Source organism: Oratosquilla oratoria, chromosome 37, assembly GCF_046742065.1.
Source record: "Oratosquilla oratoria isolate Oo_2021 chromosome 37, ASM4674206v1, whole genome shotgun sequence".
NCBI lineage: Eukaryota > Metazoa > Arthropoda > Malacostraca > Stomatopoda > Squillidae > Oratosquilla > Oratosquilla oratoria.
In genome coordinates this window covers 9,434,696-9,440,720 of record NC_134813.1, presented here as the reverse complement: position 1 = coordinate 9,440,720, position 6,025 = coordinate 9,434,696, and positions in this window count along the sequence as shown.

The following is a 6,025-nucleotide window of genomic DNA, read 5'->3' as shown; positions in this document are numbered from 1 at the left end:
ACTCTTAATATCAGTAATGGCATTTATAAATTAGATAAATTCATCATTAACAAGATTTGTAATCAGGTTGCATGTGACCAAAATTAATTTGGTGAATTGTGCTGTTCTCTAGATTTCTTTTTCATTGATGACTTTGTGTACCAAGACTTATTCTTATTTCATATGTGACTTTTTGTGCTTCACCGGTTCCTTTCCTAGTGTAATATTTCGTGTCATCTTGTGCTATGCCAGTTCCTTTCCTAGTGTTTAATTTTGTGACATCTCGTACCTTGCCTGTTCCTTTCCTAGTGTATAATCTTGTTATTTTTAAACCTCTTTGTAACACAACTTTTTCTGTATTCCCCTGAAGATGTGAATTACACGAAAGCGCTTGGGAATTACTGTTTTCTTCCGATTTCCTTAGTGGTTACCAGCATAATTTGTGGATCACGTGTTGTTTATAGTGATCTTTCTGCATATATATATATATATATATATATATATATATATATATACACATATATATGAATTCATATATTATACATGTATATATTATACAAACATATATATATATATATGATATATATATATATGTATATATGCATATGTATATATATATATAGTGTTGAAAAATACAGCATACTCGGGTTGTTGGTCTTTTTATTAATACTTTCTGTCCTCGCAATCTTTCTATCTTTAGGGGGAAGGGAGAACTCTACGTTACCAAATGAATCCATGGTGTGAATTTGTGGTACGCGCAAAATTTAACAAATAGACATACTTGGAGTGGAGAAAGAATTATATATGACAATTATAAATCAATGTACAAAGGAAGAGAGGATTCAAAATATGGCGTAGGAATTGTTGTCAAACCAGAGCTAGCAAGTAGAGTAGAAGAAACCATCTTGATTAATGAAAGGATTATGGGAATCAGAGTGAAATTGGAAAATGGAGAATCATTAACTATAATTCAAGTCTATTCCCCTCAAACAGGCAAACCAGAAGTTGAAAAGTAGAGTTCTATGATGATTTGCAGGCATTACTTGACAGAATGGGAAGAGCTAGTGTGTCTCTAATAATTGGAGATTTAAATGCATATATTGGAAGAGAGAGAACAGGTTATGAAGGTATTATTGGTAAATTTGGAGTGGGAAACAGAAATAGAGAGGGAACAGGTCTATTAGATTTTTGCCTCAGAAATGGGCTTGGAATCATGAACACATATTTTATGCACAAAGAGTCACACAAGTGGACATGGTATGCCTGGAACAGTCGGGAAGCAAGATATACAAACATGACTGAGATTGATTTTGTTCTTGCAAACGATAAAAGAAAGGTACTCGATGTGAAAAGCATTCCTTCAGAATCAATGGATGCAGATCACAGACTAGTGGTTGCCAAAGTTAGATTTGAAACTCCAAGACTCCAAAGAACACCGAAGAAGAAGAGAATTAAGATAGAAAATCTAAAGCTGGAAGAGAAAAGAAAAGATTACCAGAACAAAATCACTGAACGAATACAGACTAATCAAGAGCTAACACTGGAAGGAAAATGGGACAACTTAAAAACACAAATACTGAAAACTGCTGAGGAGGTGCTGGGGGTTAGCTATATTGGGGGAAATAAAAAGAAGAAAACACCTGGTTGGACAGAAGAAGTGAAGAATGCAGTAAAGACAAAAATGAAGAAGTTCAGAACATGGATGAAGTTGAGAACCCCAGAATCAAGACTAGAATATGTTATGGCCAGAAACGAGGCTGAAGCAATCAAAAGAAGAGCCAAATCTGAGTTTTGGGAGTCTTTTGGACAAGAATTGGAAAATGATTTTGAACGAGGAAAGAAACTGATATATAAGATAGCAAAAAACTATAGGAAAGGAAACAATGAGCAGAACAGTAGTATAAATAATAGCGACGGTGAACTGCTTTTAGATCCAAATGAAATCAGAGATCGCTGGACGAACTACTTTACCGAATTGTTGAATAAGGAAGTGATACCAAATGAAAATGGAAATGAGCTGAATTATATGAATGTGGAGAAGGAAGATGAATTTGAAGAAATTACGACAGAAGAAATAGTATATGCATTAAAGAAGATGAAAAATAACAAGTCTCCAGGATGTGATGAGTTAGCAGTTGAACTGCTAAAGCAGGGAGGCCAGGAGATTAAAATGTACCTGAAAAATATTTTTAATCATGCATGGAATGAAGGTGCTATACCAGAAGAATGGAATAATGCCCTTATCTGCCCAATATTCAAAAAAGGCAACAAACGTGAGTGTAGAAATTACAGAGGTATTTCTTTACTCACACATATAGGAAAAGTGTATGAAAGAGTCTTGGAGAGGAGGTTGTTGTTGTTGTTGTTGTCGTTCCCTAGACTGTCTGTCCGAGCAGTCCCGTCTCCCCAAGGAAGGCCACTGCCGAAACTGGGTTTTCCCACAAATCCTTTATAGAGTGTATGTTGTGTTGTTTGCGTGCATGATTGTGTATAATGCAGTCTTCCATTATGTGTTGTATGGTATGGGGTGAAGTGTTACATCCTGGGCAGCTGTTCACAACACGGTCGTCCAGCCTCTTCTGGTAGCTTAGAAGTGCTGGGTGGTGACCGCATCGCAGTCTGGCCAAGTGGACTCTGTCCTTACGTGGGAGAGAGGATTCAGAAGGGTGGATATCAGGGGGTCTGGCATGCAGCAGTGTGTTGTCTTTCAGTGTGTTAATGGAGCGGTGAGTGATATGATTATGAATATGTTTCCGGAGGCTGGTATTTGGTGGTTGTGGAGGAAGAGAAGAGAGTATCTGTGTGTAATAAAGGTCTATGGGTGTAGTTTTAATGTTTCTTGGTGTGTGTGGGTGTTCTGCTATGTAGTGTAGCGGGTGTGATGTGTTTGTGGTGGCTGCAGCAAGTGTTTGTGTGCCTCTCATGTCGAGGTGGTCCTTGACTTTGAGGACTTTTGTTTCATGGTGTAAATGGTCTGTAGGTGATGTATTTGTGCAGCCTGTAATTGTTTTTAGGGCTTTGTTTTGTATGATTTGAAGGGTGTTGTGGTGTGTCTCACTGAGATTAGGAGCCCATGCAGGACTCGCATAATTCATCACTGAGCGTATGCATTGTTTGTATATTGTTATATTAGTTTCTTTGTTTTGTCCAAATGTTGTTCCAGTGATTGACTTAAGTGCATTAAGTCTAGGTGTGCATTTGTTTTTTATGTTTGTGAGGTGTTGTTTGAAAGACATGGATGTATCGTATGTTACACCAAGAATTTTCGGTGTGTTTGTGTGTGGTATTAGAGTGTTGTTGATGTAGAGATGAGGTATGTATTTGTGTTCTTTTGTCCAGTTGGTGAGAAGTGTTGCTGTAGATTTGGTTGGAGCTATTTTGAGTCTGTTTGTGATGAACCATGTGTTGAGTGTGTCAAGGTAAGGCTGGATTATTTCTGCAGCTTTGTCTGTGTTACGATGTGTGCATGTGATTGTTATGTCGTCTGCGTAGGAAGAGATTTGTATTTCTGAGGTGTCTGGCGTGGGTAAGTCATGCATGTATAGATTAAATAATGTGGGGGATAGAACTGAGCCCTGTGGTACTCCGTTCTTAATGTTTCTGATGTGCGATGATTGGCCATTATATGACACATGAGCATTCCTGCCTGCCAGATAATTGGCCAGCCATCTTTTGGTGTTATTGTGCATGTCTGTGTTATATATTTTATTTGTTAGGTTGTGGCGGGGGATAGCATCAAAAGCTTTACTAATGTCCAATGTTATAAGAAGTGTTCTGTGGTGGGGCCTATCTGAATTGATGCCATCTAAAATTCTTTGTGTGAGGTTTGTCAGAAGAGTGTTTGTGGAGTGTAGTGGCCTAAAACCGTGTTGTGAGTCAGCAAGGGGAATATATGGTGTGACAAGTTTAAGTATTAGGCGTTCAATGACTTTAGAGGGGGTGCAGAGAAGTGTGATTGGGCGGTGCGATGTTGGGATTGTTGGGTCTTTGTTCGGTTTTGGAATGGTGATTATTTTACCATGCTTCCAGATGTCGGGTATAGTGTTGTGTGAATAGCTGTAGTTTGCAATGTTTGTGAGTGCGTGTATACCTTGTGGTCCAATGTGTTTTAGGTGGATGTTGCTTATGTTATCAGGGCCACAGGCAGATGAGTGCTTGAGACTATGCATTATGAGTTTTGTCTGACTGTCTATGAAGGGTGTATAGTCTGAGTCTGTGGGAAAGTCTTTCTTACGTCGAATGGTGCGTCGGTCGTCAGGGTGAGATGTAAGATGGCTCGTCTGTGCAAAATGACGTACGAGTGCGTTTGCTTGTTGTCTGTTTGAGGGTAGATTATCTGTTGTTGTGATTATTGCTGCGTGAGAGCGTGTAGTGTTAGTGTTGGATAGTGTGATGCTGTTGAGTGTTTTGTACAATTTGCTGGTGTTTGTTTTGTGATCAAGTGTATTGATAAAGTTTTGCCAATTTTGTGTTTTTTGTTCATGTATTTTATTGGCAATCACAGTGTTTAGTGTTTGTATTTGGTCTGCTATGTTTTGAGGGATAGGTGTGTGGGTATCGTGTGTAATTGTGTCACGTTGTCTGATGAGGCCTTGGATATCTGGTGTGAAGTTGGGGTTGTGTGATTTTCTGTTGCCTCTAGGGATGTATCTCTTGTCTGCGTTTTGTATGATTGTATTAAAAGCGTGCACAGCATTGTTTATGTTTGTGATTGGTGTACTGTTAAGTGTTTCAAAATGTTGTTCTGTCTCTTCATTAAAGGCTTCCCAGTTAGCTCTCTTGTAATTGGTGTAAGTGTGTCTGTGGCCAGCTGGGGTGCATCTTGTTTTGGTGGTGATGATGATTGGAAGGTGGTCAGAACCAAGGGCTCCGACCACTCTCCATGATGTTGTTGGGGTTAGGCAGGGGGAGCAAAAGGTGATATCAGGAGAGGAGGGAGTGTAGAGGGCTTGGTATGGGATATGTGTATGATTATGCGTGTTGTTCATGATAGTCAATGAGTCGAATTGAGTCTGTATATCAAGCCCTCTGTCTGTGTCAGGGTTGTCGACAAACCAGGCAGACGACTTGGCGTTGAAGTCACCACCCATGATCAGGTTGGGGATTGAGGTTAGTTGGCTGAGTTGAGGTCTGAAGGTGTTTGGAACTGTGGGGGATGATTGGGGGGGAATGTACATGTTAACTATTGTTAGTGTTGAATTGTTGCCTGTGCGGATACGAATGGATTGGGTTTCTGTTGTGTTATCTGTGGTAGGGAGGAGAATTTTGGTTGTGGCACTTGTGTCCACAAAACAGATGGAATGGTGGATCAGGGTGATGAGTCCACCGCCATTGCCGTCAGTCCGGTCTTGTCTGATGGTGGTGTAATTATGAAATGATGGTGTTTTGTGTGAGTGTCTTAATTTTGTTTCTTGTAGAATTGCAATGTGTATGTTGTGTTGTTTAAGAAAGTGTTCAAGTTCATGTTTTTTAGTGTTGATACCGTCAATGTTGTGTTGTAATATGTTGATGTTGTGTGTTTTGTATGTGTTGTATGTTGCCGTTTGGGGTTGAGGTTGGGGTGGTAGTGGGGAAGGTGTAGGATATGGGTCAGAGGGGGGGAAAGGAGAGATCGGGGACAAAGGAAGGGGAGTACTTGAGGTTGAGACATCTGGTTGAAGATAGACTTAGTGAATGGCAATGTGGGTTCCGTCCGAACAGAGGAACAATAGATCTAATTTTTTGCATGAGAATGCTCCTGGAAAAATCATGGGAATGGAATCTAACGCAGAGGCTGGTATTCTTGGATCTGGAAAAGGCTTATGACAGTGTTCCTAGAGAGAAAATATGGAGAGTACTGTCGAAGTATGAAATACCAGGAAATAAATGGAACAAAACCAATTCTAAACAACACCCAGAAATTGATAACAGAGTAAGTACAGAGTGTCACCAAATGGCTCCACCGAAAATAAGAGATAAAATTAAAAGGGGTCTGTGCCATTTGATATTTTCTTTTTGCCCCTTTTAATTTTATTTCTTATTTTCGGTGGAGCCATTTGGTGACACT